This window comes from Acinonyx jubatus, chromosome X (genome assembly GCF_027475565.1).
Source record: "Acinonyx jubatus isolate Ajub_Pintada_27869175 chromosome X, VMU_Ajub_asm_v1.0, whole genome shotgun sequence".
In the NCBI taxonomy this organism is placed as follows: domain Eukaryota; kingdom Metazoa; phylum Chordata; class Mammalia; order Carnivora; family Felidae; genus Acinonyx; species Acinonyx jubatus.
In genome coordinates this window covers 12,416,046-12,439,620 of record NC_069389.1, presented here as the reverse complement: position 1 = coordinate 12,439,620, position 23,575 = coordinate 12,416,046, and the positions used below count along the sequence as shown (strand labels likewise).

The 23,575-nt window shown below is 40.1% G+C and overlaps 1 pseudogene; it reads right to left on the bottom strand.

The window, feature by feature from the left end:
* Positions 1-12,144: 12,144 nt before the first annotated feature.
* Positions 12,145-22,245, bottom strand: LOC128311559 (60S ribosomal protein L17-like; annotated as a pseudogene).
* Positions 22,246-23,575: the final 1,330 nt, after the last annotated feature.

Sequence of the window (23,575 nt, the reverse complement as noted above, 5' to 3'; positions counted from 1 at the left end):
GATCTCATGGCTTGTGAGTTTGAGCCCCACATCAGGCTCTCTGCTGACAGCCCAGAGCCTGAAGCCTGCTTTGGATTCTGTGTTTCCCTCTCTCTCTGCCGTTCTCCTGCTTGTGCTCTCTCCCTCTCTCTCTCTCAAAAATAAATATTAAAAAATAAAAAAAAAGAAATACAGAATCTCAGGCACCACCCCAGACCTCATGAATCATAATCTAAATTTTAACAAGAACCCCAGGGATTCACGTGCACATTATAATAGTCTGAGAAGTGCTAATCTAGGTGTTAGGGAGATCTGGCAGAAAAGGTTAAGAAATCAGGGCAGGAGGTGGTAACAGATAGGAAACTGGAATCTCAAGTTCAGAATGGAACCAGCAATGAGACCAATCTGAAGCTGAATGAAGAACCACTGAATTGAGGCTTTCTGATATCGCTGAGGATGGCTAGGAACTGTCCCAGACTTCATGGCAGATAAGCTCTTTTTGCCACAATACAGGGGCAAGAATCTCATCACAAATACAGGGAATATAGGCAATGGAGAAGCCCAAGATGGTGAATTTTTCTTTTTAGTCTTGTGACTCTGGGAATAAAGAGCAAGGGTCAGGGAGAAGCCACTGTGGAGAGAAATGCTGAATCTGGTTTTAGGTATACTGAATTCACTATTTGAACAAGGGAAAGTAAGGACGTCAACAGAAATGAGAGCTGAAGGTTGAAGTCAAAGAGTTAAATAATTAAGAGGATTTCCTGAGAACTAACATGCTGAATGCCAAATAGTACAAGTGTATAGACAAAGACTTGCCAAGAATCAAGTGAACTTAGGCTTCAAGGACAAGGTCACATGGTGAAAGTCAGTGGGTACTGAACACAACTTCAATGTTATGCAGTGGCAGCACCATTGAGAAGCTGATGAAGGCTGCAGCAACCCTTGCTTGAGAAGAATCAGAGATGTCACATTTTAGTGCTGCAGCAAGGACCAGAGAGACAGATGACTATATCCAGATCCTGAAAGGTTGGGATCATTTCAAGTTCCCTTCTCTTTTCTTAGCATTCTGTGACTTTTCATGGGGCTTGGAAACCTAGGAGATGGGGGGAGTCTACTGAAAGGAGTCAAATTTCATTTTGAGCCACACAAAGCTGCAGAAGGAAACACAGTTAACCCAGAGAAAGCCTAGCAGAGAATATCAAACTCCAACTCAGAGCCAAGGCAATACCTGGTGTGGTGGTTTGAAAATATATCCTTGGTTCTTGGTACTTTTTCCCTCAAGAGGTGAAGATCAATTTCCCTCCCCTTGAGTGTGAGCTGTACTTAGTGACTAGCTTATAGGAAACAGAACGAAACAGCAGTCATAGTGTGTAACTTCCAAAATTAGATGACAAAGGATGTTGCAGCTTCCTCTGTTCACTCTCTTTTAATCACTTGCTCTGAAGGAAGCCACCATGTCGTGAGGATGTGTCAAGTGGCCCTATGCATAGGTGCATATGGTGAGGAACTGAGGCCTCCTGTCTAGGGCTAGGTAAGTGTACTCTCTTGGAAGTGGATCCTCCAGCCTCAGTCGAGCCTTCAGATGACTGCAGCCCTGGCCGACATCTTGATTGCAACCTCATGAGACACTGTGAGCCAGAACTGCCCAGTCAAGCCACACCCAAATTCCTGACCTATGCAGACAGTGAATTAATAAATTTTTTCATTTTAATCCACTGTTTTATGGTAATTTGTTATGTAGCAATAGGAAACACCTGGTAAGCAGAATGGATAGAGAAGGTGAGAAAAGAAAACCACCAAAAAGACAAAATAAAACAGAAAAGAAATACCAGAAAAGGCAAGTGCTATAAACCTGAATTGAACCTTGAGTGGTCAGACAGGGTATGAGGGAAAAAGAAATTATGGTCAAATCTAAAAAAGTTATGGAGACTAAAATCCATTTGTTATTTGGTAACAACAAAGCTTCTTATCTGGATAAAATATATGTATTTTTTAAATGTTGTAAATGAACTGTACTTTCTTATCTAGCCACCATATACCTGGAAATCAGACAATTTATATTCCATTTCCTATTTGCTCAGTGAGCTTGGGCAAGTCAAGTTAATTCAATGAACATTATATGCCACTGAACTGTTCTGTGCCATTAACTCTCCCTCTGTAAAATACAGGGGCACTTTCCCCTTGCCTGTGCTCCAGGAAAACCTGAGGTATTAGTACCACCCAGTGGCACCTAATGCAATGGAGAGTGGCAGCTTCGCGCTACCCTCAGTCATCTCTCTTTCCTGTTATTTCTTCCTTTCTTCCAGGAGAATCCAATCAGCATAACCCTAGATTCCTTAAAACACATCCCTGTACTATCCCTCCAATAGCAGATCTGACATGATAAATGTTACTGGGATGGATTCCTTTTTAAACATTTTATTTTGAAATAACTTTAGGTTTACAGACATTTGCAACAATAGTACAAAGAGTTCTCATGGGGCACCTGGGTGGCTCGGTCAGTTGAGTGTCTGACTTTGGCTCAGGTCATGGTCTCGTGGTCTGTGGGTCTGCATCAGGCTCTGTGCTGACAGCTCAGAACTTGGAGCCTGATTCGAATTCTGTCTCTTTCTCTCTGCCTCTCCCCAGCTCATGTTCTCTCTCTCTCAATAATAAATAAATAAACTTAAAAAAAATATTAAAAAAAAAACAGTTCTCATATACCCTTCCCCTAGCTTCCTCTTGTCAGCATCTATAAAATGAAGACAATTAGCATGGATACAATTCTACTATTTGAACTACAGACTTTATTCAGATATCACCAGTCTTTCATTACTGTCATTCTCTGTTCCAGGCTCCAGTCCAAGATACCACACTCCATTCAGTCATTATGATCCCTTAGTTTCCTCTTATCTGTGACAGTTTCTCAGACTTTCCTGTTTTTCATGACCTTGACACTTTTGAAGGGTACTAGTCAGGCATTTTATAGAGCATCCCTCCATTCTGGTTTGTCTGATGTCTTTTCATTATAAGGCAGGGGAGAGAAACTTACGGAGGTGAGGTGCTCTTCTCATCGCATCATATCTAAGAGTATGTCTTAGTTGCTGCTGTAATAAATTACCATGAATTTAGAGGCTTAAAATGACAGAAATTTATTCTCTTATGATTCTGAAGGCCAGGAGTCTGAAATGAGTCTTACAGGGCTAAAATCAAAGTTGACAGGTCTGGTTCCTTTGGGAAGCTGCAGGGAGAATTGTTCCTTGCTTCTTCGAGCTTCTGGAGGCTCCCAGCATTCCTTGGCAGTCGGCTACAGCACTCCAATCTCTGCTTCTGTCATCACATTGCCTTGTCTTCTTCCATAGTCAAACCTCTCTCTGCCTTCCTCTTATAAGGACTTTTATGATTACACTGGCCTCACCCAGGTAATCCAGGATAATTTCCCCATCTCAATTGCAACTGCAAAGCCCCTTTTGTCACATAAGGTTTGCCATAGAACACAGTCACAGGATCCAGGGATCAAGACCTGGATATCACTGGGGGCCATTATTTGGCCTACCACAGGCTATATGATATCCACATGATTTATCAGTGGTGATGTTAACCTTGATTGCTTGGTTAAGGTGGTATCTACCAGGAGTCTCCACCGTAAAGTTATTATTTGGGGGAATAGGTTCCTTTTAACGACCAGAAGTATGAGCAGAAGTGCTCATAATGTAATGATGTTGACATTGTGTAGTCATTCAACAGCACTTACATTAGGTGCCAGACCCAGTTCTAGGCAGTGTAATGGTCCCTACTCTTAAGGAGCTAATTGCCTAACTAGGACAACATTTTTGATTTCTTAAATAAAGTGAGTTTATAAACATAAACCAGCTTTCATTTTAAATAATCTGGACAGTGCTTGAGTGATGACCTTTGATTATATAGAGAGTTTCAGGTCATGTGAAAATGGAAAATAATTTGAAGTATAATTGGACTTTTCTGTGACTATTTTCCACTATTATACGCTCTCTTGGATTTTCTTCCCAAAGGTGGAGTATTATCTCACGGGCAAATCAATAAATACAGCATCAGGTTTCTCATGAGAAAGTCTGGCTTTTATTTTGTTTCCAGCTAGTTTTATGGGACAGAAGAAGCTGAGAAGCACCCTCAGACGCTGGGTGCTCGTGTAACGAAAGTGGATTTCCACACCTCACATTTCACCCTTTTTCTTTGGCCTGTAAAATAATACACCATGTTCTTCTCTAAGGAAGATGCTAGGAAACAGGATTACCTGTAGATTTTTCTCCAGACGCCACTGGAGCACTTCAAACTCAGAGTGGTTCCATGGGAACTCACACTCGGCATAAAAACTCTGTTATTTCTACTGCTTGAAGGAGGTTCACCTTAAATTAACTCCAAGTCACGTCTGAAATATATATTCCACAGCAGGTTCTTCAAGTATATGCTTGCTCAAATAGAACAACTGAGAAATACACAGGGGATTTATCATTCACGTATTGCACAAATCACACTTCCCCTTGTGTCTACTCCAATGTATCAGAGGCAGAATCCTCTTCAAACTGCTTATTAGCTGCCTGCCTTCGATGAAATCACTTTTTTAAAGCTTATTTATTTATTTTGAGAGAGAGACAGAGACAGCGTGATTGGGGGGGGAGGCAGAGAGAGGGAGAGAGGGAGAATCCCAAGCAGGCTCCATGCTGCCAGCTCAGAGCCCGATGTGGGGCTTGAACCCACGAAGCCGTGAGATCATGACCTGAGCCGAAACCGAATTAGATGCTTAATTGACTGAGCCACCCAGGTGCCCCTCGATGAGATCACTTTAAAGTTCTCTATGCTTACATTTTTCTTCATATATAAAAGGTTAAATGACATTAAGGTTTGCCATCTTTATCTTACAGAGTTGTTGCAGATTCAAATGAGATAGCAAATATGAAGGCATTTCAAAAGGTATAAAGTTCTAAATAATTTTAAGTCACTGTGTTGTAAATTACTATTACTATTTGAGGTGTGATAACAGTATCCTAGTTATGTTTTTGAAAGTCTTTATGCTAAAAAAATTTTTTTTAACGTTTATTTATTTTTGAGACAGAGAGAGAGCATGAACGGGGGAGGGTCAGAGAGAGGGAGACACAGAATCCGAAACAGGCTCCAGGCTCCGAGCCGTCAGCACAGAGCCTGATGCGGGGCTCGAACTCACAAACCGTGAGATCGTGACCTGAGCCAAAGTCGGATGCTCAACCGACTGAGCCACCCAGGCGCCCCCGAAAGTCTTTATGTTTTAGAATGGGAGGGTAGGGGGGGGTCATCAAACTTTTTCTTAAAGAGCCAAATAGTAAATATTTTTGGCTTCATGGCCCATCGGGTCTCTGGGAAAGCAGGCAGTGGACAATAGGCAAATCAGTGGGCATGGCTGCATTCCAATAAACCTTATTGATAAAACAGGAGGCCGATCCATGGGCCAGAGTTTGCCAAATTCTGTTTCAGAGAAAATTACTGAAATAAGTTGATGAAACGATATGATAGCCAGGATTTGCTTGAAAATCCTATGGAATGTGGAGAAGTGGGTAGGGGTAAAAATGGAACAGAATCGGTCCTGAGCTGATAATTGCAGAAGACAGAGAAAGGATATGTGGCTGTTCATGTTTTGCATGTGTCTATTTTGTATGTCTTAAATCTTCCACTATTAAAAGCTTGTACAATGTCTACAATTGAATCTAGTATTAACAGGATTCGTGATGCCAAGCAAGTAACTCCGCACGTATCTTTAAGGCCTTGGTTGTGTGGCACAAACTGGAGCTTCCTGGGAGGCTGGCAGCATGATTCTGGCCATTCACATATGCCTTTTTTCTGTTCTGCATCAATCTGGAGGCCCGAGATTGAAGTGCCAAGGGGCGCGCATGATTTGGGGTGGAATTGATTTCAGTGGATTGTCAGCCTAGGAGAATGTCTCTTAGATGTGGTGGGGAGATGGACCGATTTGCTTTGTTTACTATCCTCTCTGTCTCATCCTTTACCATTCCTCCCTGAAGCTGTATTAGTGTATTTTAAATTCTGCTTGTGTCCTACAGAAGCCAAAAGAGTGAGATCAATGTTTCATCCAAATTCTAAGACGAGGTGTGCTAAACACGGCTCTCTATCATGGGCTCAGAGAACCTAGAAATGGCTTTGCCTATATCCCTCTTTTCTTATATGACATATATAGGCTCAAATGGTTGTTCTACACCGTTATGCAAAAATTCTAGAGAGGGCTTTTTCATACTTCAGTGACAGCTAAACACTCCCATTTCCCCCCTGCTTGAAAACTACTACCAGCACTCAATTTTCTGTTCTGTTCTGTTCCAGTTTTCCCTTCCTTTTCCTCTAAATTGCTGCTTAATGAATGATTCCAGATTTATGGGAGGGAGTGAGGACAGGGGATATCTAATAGAAAGAGCTAATAGTCATTAAGATGCCTTATGTGTGTGTGCCCCCAAGAAGTGCTTACAACTACTCTATGATATAGGGCTGTTTACATCCTTTTTACAGATGAGGAAACAAGGAGGGGGAACAGTTTGCCTGAACTTACATGGCTAGGAAGTGTGTTCTGGTAACTGGGTACTTCACAAGACTGCATGCATTTGGGGGGACAAAGGATAGAACCAAAGAGACCTCAGAGTTCTCCTGGGAGGTGAAAGGACACATAGGAAGGGGGAAAAGTGTGCTGAAACACCACTCAGTAGAAACCAGGGATAAATAATTAGGGAGCTGAAACATGAAGGGGAAAAAACACGGAGTCCAGCAGCTATGGTTTCTATTTCTTCCTCAGCAATGGCATCCTGTATTTTGTTTTTCTGTTTTGGGGTTTTTAATTTTTTGCCTCTAGGGAAACAAACAGGGATGCTCAATTCCTGTCTCATGTCTACAGTCACATGTCTTTAATATCAGGACCTCAACTGTGCTTCCTCTTTCAATAAGCAAGATGAAACATCTTCATGGAAACGGAAAGCAAATTATGCACCATTTTGCTGAAAGCACTGCCATGCTTCCTGGTGACTCTCTTTCTCTTTTTAAAGGTTGTATTTTTTTTTTTAATTTTTTTTCAACGTTTATTTATTTTTGGGACAGAGAGAGACAGAGCATGAACAGGGGAGGGGCAGAGAGAGAGGAAGACACAGAATCGGAAACAGGCTCCAGGCTCCGAGCCATCAGCCCAGAGCCTGACGCGGGGCTCGAACTCACGGACCGCGAGATCGTGACCTGGCTGAAGTCGGACGCTTAACCGACTGCGCCACCCAGGTGCCCCAAGGTTGTATTTTTAAGTAAGCTCTATACTCGATGTGTGGCTCGAACTAATAACCCTGAGATCCAGAGTCACAAGCTCTACTGACTGAGCCAGGCAGGTGCCTTCTAGTTGACTCTTAACAACAACAAACATTCCCCATTTCTGATCATGGCAAAGAGGCTACTTGTAGGCTCAGAGCAAGGCTTGATGTGTTGTTTTCTATTTCCTCCTCACACATCCTCCTTCCTGTCCTAATTCCACTTCTGCATCCCTTTGCCAACAGGGGGGATGCCACCTTTCAAAAGGAACAGCTCGGCTGTTCTATTGGGATTAGAAAGACCTCACTCCAGTCATCCAAACATGCGCTACTATTCATTCACTTGTAAACTCCACGTTTGATGATTATGATGGACAATAGACTTGCTCTTTGGGGTCTGGATCACGGGACTCAAAATCTGAAGCACATTCTCTTTCATTAATCAAAGGCCTAAAAATATGGGGACTCACCTTTGATAAAAGATTGGCCAGATTCCCCGCTCCCCTCCCCCCACCCCTGCCAGGTTGTGAGGCTGACTTACTGGTGATACCTCATTATGGCCACAGCAAAGAAAGCCTGCTTGTCATGCATCCAAAAAATAAAAGAATAGAAATTTAATAACTCTGAGCAGGTTGTAGCAGATGATGACGTTTACAGGCTTCTGAAGCATTTTCTTTGAGATTTAGTGACTTCAGATGGTTAGAGGAGCAGAACTCAATTAACAATTTTTAAAAACCTTCAATTAAAAAAATCACTGAGGTGAAAACAATCAGATCAGAGAACGAATGAGGAGAAGCTTTTGTTACTAGGCAATCCAGAAGCAACACCAACTGTACTCTGGGAGAAAAATGCTTTCTATCCTTTCTCAGAAACAAGGATATACAAAAAGCAGGGCTAAAGTTCTTCCTTGGATGCAGCTGCTGCTGGGCCTAACCTGGAACCATTTGCTCCTTAAATTCTCACTCTAAGCTTTGGGTCCTTTTTTTTTTTTTTAATGTTTATTTTATTTTTGAGACGGAGAGAGACAGAGTGCGAGCTGGGGAGGGGCAGAGAGAGACACACACAGAATCCAAAGCAGGCTCCAGGCTCTGAGCTGTCAGCACAGAGCCCGATGCAGGGCTCAAACCCGTCAACCATGAGACCATGACCTGAGCCAAAGTCAGACACTCAACCAACTGAACCACCCAGGCGTCCCTAAGCTTTGGGTCCTTTTACGAGGATTTTGTATGTGGGTACGTGTGCAGCTAGGGGATGGGAGTTATAACTAGCATTTGCTGAGTAGTCACTATGTGCCAGGCACTATTCTAAATGCTTCCTTCTCTTGATTTTCACTCCTATTAGGTAGGTATGCACTATTATTAGTCCCATTTTAAAGAGGAGGAAACCAAAGCCCAGAGGGATTTTCATAATTCACCCAAGATTAGTGCTATGACCAGATTTCAAACACAGGCAATCTGCCTTAGAGTCCAGGCTCTTAATACCATGTTAGTTCCATGGGATTTCCAGATGAGAATTCATGCTACCTGGAATCAAATATTTCTTAGATTTAAAATAGGATCCCGCCCTTTTTTAGCTGAGAAAACTGAGACCCAGAGAGGTTAAGAGATGGTCACAGTAAACTAATGTTGACTGGGGCTCAGTCAGAAATCAGGTCTCCTATGAGCTTACCTATTTCTCTTCTTCCATTTCCCAACCATGACATTTTCCTAGGAGACATTTCATCAGAAGAACCATGGTATCCATGGAAATGAACTTCTCAGATGTGTTGTTCAGCTACAAGGAGTATGGTTAGCCGAGAACCTCCAGCTGTTAAGTGCCTTCAAGATCCACTTTAACTTTTGAGCTGAGGCCATGGAATAAAGTCTGATCAATATACTCAACAGGCCTGGTGGGGGAAAGGTGACAGGGAATGATTCTTTGCTTCTGCCATTGGTAACATTAATTCTGCAGATTTCCCAGGACCCTCTTGTCTTCCATTCTCTTCATTTTCCTCTCTCCTCAGTTTGCTCCCCTTTCTACTCCTTGATTCTCTGAAATGCAAAGTGGAAAACTATAATTGTTACGGCTCCTGGGTTCAAGCTGTCGATGTTATTAGGGTGTACAGACTGGGGAATAGAGGACAAATCTATACCAATTTTTCTCTGTTTAAAGCTTTCTTCCTAGTTCTCACTGTTGGGTATCCATGTATGCACCCCGACATGGCGAGGGGTCAAAAGCATGGGTCTAAGCCATGTTAAATTGGTAATAACTGTGCAACTCTCAAAATTGTTTTCCCCATATGTAAAATGTGTGACATTGCGCTAGATTCACAACTTCTCTATATTTCTATTTTATCATTTAGAAAATAGGAATAATAACCTCTAATTCACAAGATAGTTGTGAGAATGAAATAACACATAGTGAGGCTCAATAAACAGTGGTTCCCTTTCCCAAGATCATTGTCACATTTTGTGTTTTATATTTATCGTCCACTCCATTATAGTCTCTTGAACCATATTTGTATGAAATTGGCTAATTCCCACATTTTAGGGGGAGGCTTGATTTTTCTCTATAATCACCCTGCCTTTATGTGGCTATAATACAAAATACATTATATATAATAAAAATTATATGTATAATCTATATACTTATTTTTTGGACAGACAAATCAAATGATTTGATAAAGGAACTGACTGGGAGATGTGTAAATCCGACTGGGAGAAGTAAATCTTATTGGTGAGTAGGAGAGATTTGTTCTAATTCATGATATGATGAGAAGAGATGTTAGAGTTCTAATAAGGCATGGAATGGTAAAAGGATTGTTAATTGACTATAATCCCTCGGTAATTTATGGCTATGAGGGACTAAAATATTAGGAAAACTGGATTTTCAAACTGCTGTAACATTTATTCACATATCCAGTCATTCATCCGCCTACCTGTTCATCTACCATCTACTAGTCACCATCCTCCATCTATGCATCGATATTTTTATCCATCCATCAGTTTATTATCCAGCCATTCATCTACCCATGCATCCATCCTTCCATTCACCAATACATTCCAATGATACCTTGAGAGGTAGTAACATTACAGTGCATAGAAACACATGGAATAAATGGTCCTTACCATATGGGAACTTTCCATTTAATAGGGAGAAAAGAAAATAAGAGGGAATAGGAGATAAATGTTCCCAAGAGCTGTATAATATGACTATAGATGTTCTAAGCATGAGAAATTCTTCTGGCAGAAGAGAAAGATGAATTTCTTCAGTTCAAGAGACAGAATTTATTTTGGGTTTGAAGATTCTTGAATAATTGGCAGAATACCATAAGCAGAAAAGAGAGTGCATTTTGGGCAAAGAAGGTAGTAGAGAGGGCAAGTCATAACTCCAGGAATGATGAATATTTTGGTTTAGCCAGATGATACTGATGGAAGATTAAACCTAAAAGGTACATCGGGAGGTGGGGAACATGGGAGGTCTACAATAATGGTCTGAGAAATTTGGTGTTTTCTTGGTAAGCATGCAAAGACACTGAGATTTTTAAGTAGTAGACTGATACAGTTAGAGTTACATGTGCCAAATATTTTTAATTCACTTCAGTTTTCAATTAGGTATTTAAATAGCTAAAATATAATACACTGGAGGTTCCAAAATATTTTCAGTTCACAGTACTCTGTGCCTCTGTAATTTTTCATGGGATTTCTAGGCCAAAAGAAACACCTAACAATTCCATTTGTTAAGTAGTTAAGTCCAAATAACTTATTAAATACTTGTATCCTAACAATTTAGCAGCTGTTTGGAAAAAAATAATGCATATAAATAATTTTTTGAAAATTTCAGTCTTAAGTAACCACAATTACTTCCAAATGGGATATGTGCACCTGCTGGGCACTGTACAATTTCTCAGACTTTGGAATAGGATTGGCTATCACCACCCTCTACATTGATTTTCACTTGGTATTTATTTAGTTTTTACCACAACAACTGTTGAACACCCAGGTTTGCAAAGACATCATGTTTTCAACAGTGATGTCACCAGATCTAATGTTGAAACTGTGAACTAACTCAAGGTACTAGTTTGCATAGTGTCCAAAAGATGTTGCACAGCCCTGAGTTTCCCTCAAAAATTTAAAATATCCTACTAATCTCACTCTTGGGTATATATCCAATGGAAAAGAAATCAGTATCTCAAAGAGATATCTGCAGTCACATGTTCATTGCAGCATCATTCACAACAGTCAAGCTCTGGAAACAATCTAAAAGTCCTTTTGCAGATAAATGGATAAACAAAATGTGGTTATATATAATGTATACACATACTACACACACACACACACACACACACACACACTCGAAAGTATTATTCAGCCATCAAACAGAAGGAAAGCCTGCTATTTGTGACAACATGGATGAAACTGGGAGGGATTATGCTAAGTGAAATAAGGCAGACAGTGAAAGACAAATACTGTATCACTTATATGTAGAACCAAAAAAAAAAAAAGAGGCTAATTTCATAGAAACATAATAGAGTGGTGGTTGTCAGGGGCCGAGGAAAGGGGCAAATGGAGAGATGTTGGTCAAAGGGTACAAACTTCCAGTTATAAGATGAGTAAGTTCAGAGGATCTAATGTACAGCATGGTGGCCACAGTTAATAAATGGTATTGTATACTTGAAAGTTGTGGAAAAGAGATATAAGGCATTCTCACCACTCACACACAAGCATACGTGAAAGAGTTAACTATGTGAGGTGATGAATCTGTTAGTTCTCTCGATCTTGGTAATCATGCTACAATGTATATGTATATCATATCATCACATTGTGCACTTTAAATATATACAATTATATTTGTCAATGAATCCTCAATAAACTTGGAAACAAACAGACAAACTATCCTGCTGTACTCTCGTGAATTTACTGCAGTGTGCCAGGGTACCTTAGTGCATGACTTAGGAATTCAATATTTAATCATTACCATTTGACAGGTACCATCCTAGGCATTTTATATATACTGTTTCATTTAATCCTCACAATGCCCCATTTTTCAGATGGCAAAACTGAGGTCACAGAGCTGAAAAGTAATGAAACTGTCCCTAGACCCTATATAACACCTCTATTAATATATATCAAACCTTTCCCCAACTTGACTCTAAACATAAGAGTAGGGACCATATCCTATATATCTTTGTACTCCCAGTGTCCAGAATATCCTACTCGATGCTGTTATCAGGATGTAATGTGTTTCGTGATCTTACCTGATTGGTTTAATTTCCCCAGGAGCAGGCCCTGAGTCGTGAATTTTAGTGCACATAATTTATTTGTAAGATAATTAAGCAAGTTCTGGCAGGTGAGTGGGGAAGTGTGTCAGGGAAGGGAAGGAATGAATAAAGGGTACACTACCAAGCAACTTTCCACCGTGGGTGACGAGCTCAATCACACTGGGAAGTCTGGGAGCCAGTGTAGAACACATGGCTCAGAATTATCCTACTGGAGGGGCAAGGGAGCTGTGTTATTTACACACCAATTCCCATGTGACATTGCTTGAAGACTGCTAGGGGAGCTGGAGGGGTGATAATTTCTTGGCCTGCCTTGTGAATTGTCAGAGAGGGCTGCAGTGGCCAGAGACAGTTCTCAGGAAAAGAGATGAGATCTTGTCAGCTAGAAATCAGATCCATCCACTAAAATGCTTAGACCCAACTAGACATGGGTGAGGCACAGACAGTGACCGCTTCAGTGGTAGTCTGGGACAGGGCTTAAAAAATGACTGAGGAAGGGCAGTGCTTTTCCACATGGGTGAATCACAATACCTGGGAGGCATGCACAGTTTGTAAAACCATACTTAATAGAGTATGATTTTATATTTAGAAAAGAAAAAATTTTTTTGCTTTTATCTCTTTGGTTGGTGAATATATACAGAAGATAGTAATTTTCAAGAGTTCAGCATAAAAGTACAGCATTGAGATAGATGAGTCTCAGAAGTGTTTAAAATGTTTGAAAAGGGCTAAGCCAGATCCCTCATGGCAAAGCGGTACCTAAGGAGGAAAGCATTTGCTAATATGGGCTTTCCATTTTGTCTTTCTAGCCAAAGGGAAACAAGGTACAGATCTCAACTGAAATGGAAAACTGAGATTTAAATCCCCATTTCATCTACATCGTTAGGGCCACGTTGAGAGTTTATCTCAACAGAGAAAAAATGACCTTTGGGACTATGCACAAGCATTTAGCAGAAAGACTCAGTTTCTAAATGCATTTTCAGCAAAATTAAATGGGTTTGCCATGTTCCAATTCAACTTAGCTATGCCCTGTGAAACTAAGAAGTTTTCTATAAATTGCATTTTAGAAACCATTTAAAAATTTCAAGTAATAATCTCTAAGGGGGAAGAGAACTACAAAGCAAATCACTAAAATCAGCTATTTATCATTAATTTCCTTTTCCTAATGGAAATGACTGACTCACACCTTTGCTGAATTCCATTTTGGGCAACAATATTTTTTATGCTAATCTGAGAGCTCATTCTTCAAAGAAAATATATGAAAACAATCTTATTTTAGGCCTTAACTGTGGCTCAGATATGTCTGGTGAATTTATATATCTATAAACTGATTTGCATAAACACACTTGGCTGAAGGAAGAGGAAGTTGCTCTATCACCTAGGGAAGAGTCAAAAATGGTCTTTTGAATATAGGTCTCTGGCCAGGGCCTGCATACTTATGTTTGAACTCTCTGGAGAAATAGGATAATAGGAACCACGTAGGAACCCATTTTCATGAGAAATTCTGAATATGTAGGTCCAGGATGCATTGTACTATAGCTCTGCTGAGGACTGTGGAAGAAGGCTGCAGGGAACACAATGTCTCTTTGGCAACTTGAGGGTTCACAGTTCTGGGGCACCTGGGTGTCCCAGAGAGGCTGGCTGTAATGATGAATAGCACCAAGTAGCAGATGTTCTTGAGGTGTTCAAGAGGAAGACAAGAAGGCTTCTCATGAGTCACCAGAAAGGACTTTGCAAAGCAATCAGTGAAGTCTGAACTTTTCTTTCTATCATGACCACTTTAGTACCCTAGGCTAGAGAAACTTGGGTTGATACTGAATGAAAACGATACCATGTTTCACATGCATCAATGTCATATGCCTTTCCAGATAATAATTGTGGAAATGTATGAATGGCTTTTAATTATGTGAACAGAAAATAGAAAAATCTATATAAAATAAATGTAACTAGGTGGGCAGTGTTGTGTCATCTTCAGAGTTTATATCTCCAGAGTGTATTTTAAATATATCTATTGTATGCTCCACTGAGCACCTGCCTGGTTAATGGGAAAAGCCCTGGATTGGTGGGGGTGGGTGGGTCAGGAGACCTGAATTCTTTGACCATAGGCAAATTTTGTATGCATGATTAAATGGTTAACCCTATCTCTTCATCCCTTCTTAAATCCATACCCTCAGCAGTGCCTCATAGTGGGCAGAGAATATTTCTTTGCCCCTTGACTTTGGGCTTGGCCATGGAACTTACTTTGGCCAATATAACTTGTGGGTGGAAATAATAGTCTTTCAGTTCCAAGTCCAGGACTTAAAAGGCCTTCTGTGCCTCTACTTGCTTTCTTGTGCCTCTGCCATTACTAAAGGAAAACCTCCTCCAGTTAGCCACTGGTTCAAGGAAGATAAGAGTCATTTGGAGCAAACCCAAGGACATAAAATGTGAAAACAGAACTCCTCTAGCCACAAAAAACCTAGATCAACCAAACCCCAAATCAGCAAATGCCCAGAAATGCATTAGCTAAATACATGCTTATTGTAAGCTGCTAAGATACTACAGGTGTTTGTTATGCAGCCATAGCTGACTGATACATCTGATGATCTTTCTGGAGCATCCATTTCTTCATCTGTAAACTGAATAAGCTTACTACATAACCTCAGATCTCTTGTAGCTTTAACTTTTTTTTCAAAATAAACTCCTTTTCACTTCTATATAGCTGAATATTTTTGTCTTTTCTTGTACTAGTAAAGTGCATTGATTTCAGGAAGTGCTGCTCCTGTGGTTAGACATGTCAGTTCTGTATTAATGAAACTCATTGGGCAATAGAAAGTCTTTCAACCATAGCTAAGGAGCTACATGAAATGTGCATAGATTGAGCCTCAGATAAACAGTATACATTTAATTTCTGGCCTTCAAAGTAAAAGTTTCAGAAAGAGCTCCTTGTTTCTTTATTGACTGAAAACAAGTATGTCTCCTGGACAGACAAATGTGAGGAGAAGAAGACTCAGCATCTGCCAGACTCCTGGGAAGCATTTATATTTTTGGCTTATAGAATTCCAACCAAAAGAGTTCAGTCAAGTTTTCCCTTTGGGGACAAGCAATCATTAGCCTCCTCTCTGGTAACATATTTCTGTACTCAATTTTTAAAACAAATTCTTGACTATACCATATTATTTCTTCAAAAGAAAAATAACGGTATTTAACCTCTTTCTATATAGAAAGTTAACTTTCTCCTTTGTTTTTCTTCCTTTTCTTTGCTGCATTAGAAGTATCTACTTCACCAGCAACACTGCTTCTAGAGGTAGAATGCAAACATAGAGCCCTCCAGGCTAATAAGTTTTAAGTGGCAAAGATTTGGTTCACCAAGCTCTATTGAGGAAAAAGAGAGAGAAAGATGTGTGTGTGTGTGTGTGTGTGTGTGTGCGTGTGTGTGTGCACGTGTGTGCGGGCACATGCATGCAGATGTGCAACAGATAAGTAAATAGGGTGTAGGGCTGAACCCTGGAAAGACTAGGGGTGGAAAAAGATATTGGTGTGGTAGGCTGAAAAATGTCCCCACAAAATATATCAGGTCCTAATCTCTGAAAGCTGTAAATGTTACATTATACAGAAACAAGATCTTTGCAGATGTGGTTAAGAATCCTGGGATGGAGAGATTATCCAGGATTATCAGGGTGGGCACTGAATGCAATCACACATATCCTTATAAGAGAGAGGTAGAGGGAAATTTGACACACAAAAGAAGGGAAGGCAACATGGCCATAGAGGCAGACGTTGGAGTGATGCAGCCACAAACCAAGGACGCTGGCAGCCACCAGAAGCTGGAAGAGGCAAGGAATGGATCACCCCTAGAACCTCTTGAGGCAGCCCAGGCCTGCTGATGCCTTGATTTCAGCCTAGTGATACTGTGAAGATCCTTAAGTCAATCATATCTGCAAAGATCTTGCTTCCATATAAAGTAACATCTCTCTCTCTCCAACCTCAACCTTCTGCTGCCCAAGCAGATGTTAAACTGGGGAATGAGATAATGACTTCTCCTCATTGTAGGTACCCTGACCTGTAGGAATTGTTTTATTCCTCCAATGGCTTTCCTTGTGCAAGAAAAAAATAATAATTTTATATATTTATCTTTTTGTTCTGTTTTTGCTTTTATTTGCATTTATTTTATACAGAATTTACCTCCGGGCCATAAGTTTTTGTTTCTTCAGTTTCTTCTGAGATAGCTTATTCTTCTGTGCAACTTCTTCTGGTTTAAGAACAATTTGGTCTTTTTTCAGTAAGGATCATCTCAATGTGGCAGGGAGAGCTCATGTTTGGGCTAATCCAACCATGAGCCTTGTAAGTTCTATGCTGTGTCTTGTGGGCTTGTTTCACCTGGATGTGCTCAATGACCAGAGAAGCTCCATCTAAACCCTTAAGTTCAGCATTACTCTCTGCATTTTTAAGCATGTGCAGCAAAAAGTCAGCACTCTTTTTGGGCCACCGACCCTGTGTCCAGCCCTACTGTTTGGCCTGGGTGCACCTGTCAATCCCATCATTGTAGCAATGGAATTGTACACACTGCTTCTGCAAAGTGACATCTTTGAGATATTTGGTGGCTTTTCAGAGATGCATACCCTGGATGGCCTGGAAAGTTTCACTTGTGTTCTTAAAGTGAACACAAAGATTTGAACCTCTTGATGTGCATGATTTTGTTGGCTTTTCTGGGTCAAGTGAATAATGAACCATTTTCAGAGATCACCTCATGCTGCTTACAGGAAGAGATTTTTATATATCTATATAATATATATTATATAGAGAATAATATATATAGTTTATATATAATCTACATATTATAGTTATTTATGAAGTCCTATTTTCTAAAACAAGCTTAACAATATAGGCATATGTATTCATCACCAAGTGGAACTTTCCTTTTTTTAAAAAAATATTTATTTATTTTTGGGAGAGTACAAGTGGGGCAGGGGCAGAAACAGCAGGACAGAGGATCTGAAATGGGCTCTGCACTGGACTGACAGCAGCAAGTCCAATGTAGGCCTTGAACTCACAAACTGAGAGCTCATGACCTGAGCTGAAGTCGGACACTCAACCGACTGAGCCACCCATGTGCCTCACCAAGTGGAACTTTCAATGCAAAGATACATTTACACTTTTCCTTTTTGGGGGGAACCATTACCCATGCCCTAGCCTAAAGACATTCAGGAAATCCAGTGTAATCTGACTTTTCTCATTGTCCCAGTGGCTCTGAACACTGCCCAGAAGCCAATTCAGTTCTTCCTGGTTTGTGCAAGGAAGATTAGAGGTGAGGCTGATTTTCTTTATCTCCCTAATTATTAGAAAGCACAGAGAGTCCTGAGGCTGTCCCCAAATCTGGCAGTCTGCTTGATAATCACTCCTCCTTGGCTTCTAAGCACTTCTGAGAAAGGAGGAGATCAGTCTCTGACACAAGCAGCTACTGTGTTATGGATTTATTATCTTAGCCCCCTTTAAGCACTCAAATAAACCTTGGATGCAAAGAAGACTTGTCAGGGGTTACAGAGAAAGCTCTATAAGCTTTAAGTTGTCAATAAAACTCTATTGAATTCACTTTCTCATTCTTCTTCTGCTTGTCTTTAAAACCCCCAATTGATTTTTTTTCAGAATTCACAATGTCACCCAGCGAGGGCTGTTTCTAGTTGTAGGCAGGGAGTTCTCAATGAAATAGCAGTTATTCGGTGCTGCCTTTGCAAATTCAGCAAGAATATCACATAAAAGGGCCCCCCCCCCACACACACAGGTCTTCTGGGGAGGGATGTGTGTGTTATCTTGGCCAAATTCATTTCTCCTGCTCAATCCCTTTTGGTTGTGCATCTGCAACTTGATCATGCATCATAATAACTCAATTTTGCTTAATCTGACTATACTTGACTGAAAACGAAAAGCAGTATTTATATGATATATTGAAGGATCTGTAAAAGGAAACTTTAAAATTTTAGCCAACTGTAATAGTTTAAATGCAGAGTATCTTTGCCTTATTGCTGTTGACATTTGGGGCTGAATAATTCTTTGTTGTGGGGAGAATATCCTGTACGTCATATAATGTGTAGCAGCACTCCTGGCTTCTACTCACTAGATGCCAACAGTACTCTTCTCTCTCATTTGGGATAACCAAAAACATTTCTAGACATCGTCAAATGTCCCCAGGGAGTGGGGGTTAAGAACCACAGTTTAAGGGCACCTGGGTGGCTCAGTCGGTTAAGCATCTGACTTCAGCTCAAGTCATGATCTCACGGTTTGTAGTTCCGAACCAGACACTGGGCTCTGTGCTGACAGCTCAGAGCCTGGAACCTGCTTTGGATTCTGTGTCTCCCTCTCTCTCTGCCTCTCCCCTGCTCATTCTCTCTTCTCTCTCAAAAATAAAAAATAAACATAATTTTTTTTTAAAAAAAAGAACCACCATTTAAATTGTAAATCCGTTTTGAGAAGATGCTTGGAGCAGTCAGAGAGATTGTGTTGAAAATATATATTAGAAAGTGTGGTAGCCAGCCTCCAAGATGTTTTCCAGCGATCCTGCTATTCATATCCTTAGGTATTCATACCCTTAGGGATCCTGTCCCACACTGAATAGAATGGACCATCGAAACTAATTGAATTCTGTGAAACTAACAGAGTGTGATCTTTTAAGTTAGGTCATAAGAAACATTGCTTTCTTAGATAACTTGCTCTGGGGAACCTTGCTGCTATGCCGTGGGGATCCTCAGAGGCCCTATGGAGAGGTCTACATGGCAAGAGCCTCATGAGTAAGTCACCTTGGAAGTAGATCCTCCAGCCTCTGTCAAGCCATGACATGACTACATAACTGGACAGCATCTTGACTGCAACTTTATGACATGCCCTGAGTTGGAAGCACTCAGCAAACCACCGCTGAACTCCTAATATACGGGAACAGCTTATTGTTTGTTACTGTTTATTGTCATTGCAGCCCTTGAAGTTTTGGGGCAATTTTTTACACAGTAATAGATAATGAATAGAATTTAGAACACATAGCAATTTCAAACAAAGAAAATCTTTCTCTGTCCAATAGTTTGTGTTTTTTAATCAGAGAGGCTTTCTTTGGTCTAAACAAAAATTTAAAAAGTAGAGTACTATTGATCATAGTGTAACAGAAGAAGGATTGAAGCAGATCAACTAAAATTCTTGTTAGGAAGAAACAGAAAGCCTACTTCAACTGGCTATGTCGAGGAAGATGCCTAATTCCTGAAATAATGGGATTTAGCAAATATATACTTGATTTAATGGATAAAAATGTATCTTTGTAAATCTTGGCTTTTTCTACTTAGAATGTCATTATTGGACATTACAATCCTAATTTTTGTTAAAGAACGAAAATAACCAGTTTGTTTTGTAAGATTAAGCTGTCAAGGTGTGTATCAGCTAGCTATTGTCACACTAATGCTGCATAACAAACCAACTCAAAACCCAGTGATGTACAATAACAAATATTTATTTCTTACTCATGCGTCCTGGGGTCAGCTACAGTTTGGCTGATCTTGGATGGGTATGGCTCCAGGCTATGGGTTCAGTTCATCTCTGCTTCACACATCTCCCATCCTCTTTAGCCCATGCCTCTTTACCTGAGGCATGCTCTTTTTATGGCTATGGCAAAAGTGCAAGAGCGTAGAACAGAAATACATGATATCTCTCAAAGCCTAGACTATGGCTGTCACTTCTGCCCATATCCCATTGGCCAAAACAAGTAGCATGGCCAAGCACAACACTAGCAGGGAAGGGAAATACACTCCTCCCATGAAGTTTTGTGGAAATGGGGTATAAAGAATGAATATATGTTAAACAGTAGTCTAATCTACAGGTTGTTTTTGGTTTCTTTTTGTCTGTTTCTATACATTTATCCTCCTTATACCAATGTAGACAAATACAAACTTATGTTTCACAATTTTCAGGCATGACTTATGCTTCATAATTTACAAAGTTAATTACATGTATTACAAGGCTTCACTTTCTATCACTTTGCTGACAAGTACACTATTTTTTTCCTTTGGTCCATCAGGTTATCATATTAAAACATTATTGGGGGTGGTGAGGCTTATCCCAGGGAGGGGGTGTCACTTGGGATTGCATTCAACAGTAAACAACATGAAATTCAACTTACAGTTGCTGAAGCAAATAGGGGTTTATTTTCTTATGACAAGCTGTTCAAAGGCAGATAACCTTGGCTGAATGATATCATCTAACACCCATTCTTCATCTCTTTCTGCTCCATGAACAAAATAAGTTACAATGGCCTTTGCCTTCATGGTTTTAGCTTTACATGTCAGATCTACATTCCAGGCAGAAAGAAAGGATAGAGGACCGTGGCAGCTGACAGTCTTCTCTTGCATTCAGAAAGAAAAAAACTTTCCCAGAACCACCCTCAGTAGATGCCCACTTATATCTCATTAGAAAATAAGGTTTCAAGCTTTATAGTCTTTATAACAAGAGACGGCAAGGGTGAAAGCTGTTAGAAAGGGGTGTTGAGACAATCTATAACATCTATCACAAGAGGACACACATGATTCCCCATACCCAACCACAGCTACCTCTAAGCAATCCTTACCTTCACATATCCACATGCAACAAGTACAAAATACACATCCCATGGGTACCCTCTGACCAAACAATAATCTTGCCCCTGGGGCCTCTGTTCCACTTAAGAACTTGCCCATGTGAACCTTTCATCAGGTCACAGAAACTGATCCTGAGTTTTCTGGATTGATTTAGAAGCTGTGATATTCTCAGGCAATGCTATAACTTTTACTGATTTGAAAAATTCTAGAAAAAGCTATTATTTTAAGATTGTGTCCTTAGGCAAGTTACTTAAGTACTCTGGGCTTATTTATTTATTTATTATTTGTTATTTTTTATTAAGAATTTTTTTAATGTTTATTTATTTTTGAGAGACAGAGAAAAAGAGACAGAGTATGAGCAGGGGGAGAGCACAGAGAGAAGGAGATACAGAATCCAAAGCAGGCTCTAGCCTTTGAGCTGTCAGCACAGAGCCCGACGCAGGGCTCAAACTCGTGAACCATGAGATTATAACCTGAGCTGAAGTTGGACACTTAACTGACTGAGCCACCCAAGCGCCCCTGGGCTCATTAAAATAATAATAATAATAATAATAATAATAATAACTATCTTGCAGTGTTGCTGTAAAGATAATAAATTCTTTATGTTTGAAAAGAACTTAATACACTGGCATTTAGAAGTTGAGTTTTGTTACTTACAGCCAAACACATTCCCAATTGGTATATTCAGTGCTTTCAGCATCACCATCTATCACAATGTTTTGATGTAATACTATGGTGAGCCAAAGGGGTAGAATGTACTTGTCAAAAAAAAGAATACACCAGGAAGTCTTATAATTAGCAGTTGATTACCATTATTTGTTCTAGCCTACTTCAATTCATTCTGATTGGACAATTCATCCTCATGGAAATACTTGGTAGCTTTGCAAACAGTTTCAAATCATGAAAAGGCTACCAATCATATGTCTGGAAATGGTACCCAGTATTGCTTTCTTCCAGCTGCTAAATCTGTACCATCATTATGTACCAGGCTTCTAAAATGGCAAGATGGTGGGTGCCTGAGTGGCTCAGTCAGTTAAGCATCTGCCTTTGGCTCAGGTCATAATCTACGGTTCGTGGGTTTGAGCCCCGCGTCGGGCTCTGTGCTGACAGCTCAGAGCCTGGAGCCTGCTTTGGATTCTGTGTGTGTGTCTCTCTCTGCCCCTATCCTGCTCACACTCTATCTCTCTCTCTCTCAAAAATAAATAAACAGTAAAAAAAAAATTTTTTTTAAGTAAAAAAATAAAACAGTCAGATGGTAAGAGGATGAGTGGGACTCTTCAAAGTATGAAGGGAAAACACAGAGTAATATAAAAATATCTTACCTGAGATATAACTTCTAGGCCACATAGAAATTGTCTTCCTCCTTCCCTTCCTGTCCCCTCATCACTAAGGCTCATCTCCTCTCCTCCTTAGTATGGAGACAGGGCATAGGGAAAAAGCAAGACAGTTTCTGCCTGCACCACCTTTTTCCTTTTTATTCCTCAGATTTACTGGTTATAACACTTACACATATGTTCCTTTCTACTCACTGTTCTAATTGGGACTGAGGTCCAACCACTCAGCTAAAAAGTTAACTAGATCAATTATCAATTAGAGTATTCAGTCATTAATTGCACATGACATTAACCCAGATGAATAGACACATGACCTGTTACAAACTCATTGGTAGGTTGAGTGTTCATGCTGAATTTCCCTCAACTTCACACACTAGATGTAATCATACGTTCTCTCCCTTTATTCATCAAAGATTAACCCCAGTAATGTGGGGTGAAGAGAAAGCAACCATCAAAATTGTTAAAAGGATGTATTTTTTCCTATTGTTTAATACCTAGTGATTACTTTGAGTGTGAGAGGGTTTAACTTTAATAACAGCCCTCAAGTTAAAGGTGTAATTTCAAATTTTTCATTCTGCACATACTTCCATGTTTAGATTAATTTTCATAATCCCAGTAAGTAGGAGGGTGGCTACCTGTTTTGTTCTTTTGCCAACTGAGAAGAAAACGGTGGTGTCTTCTAAGTGTCATTAGTACCTAAACAAAAGAAAGGACAATTCTGACACTTCCACAAGGTTTACCTAGACCCTGGATTTGCTTAGATCATCATGAAAGATCAGGGTTTAAAGGTGCCTTAGTAATCATCCTTTCATTATATAGATGGTTGTTTGTTCGTTTGATGTTTGTGTATATGTACACCATATGGCAGAGACAATATGTGTGCAACACCTATACCAATAGGTCTGGTACAGTAAGAATGTCTATACAGAGGAGACTTGCCTAAATCAGTCCTAAAAGGTTGACATAGACATTGTGTCACATTCCACAAACAGGGATATGTCCAAATGCCAATTACCCTGGAAAATGTAAGACATCACTTTAATGCCATGCTGATGTTTGATATCAAATTCTTCCTTAAGACCGATGTCTGATAAAGGAGGGTCAAGGGAGCATAAGGATGTTGAGTATGTGAAATGAAAA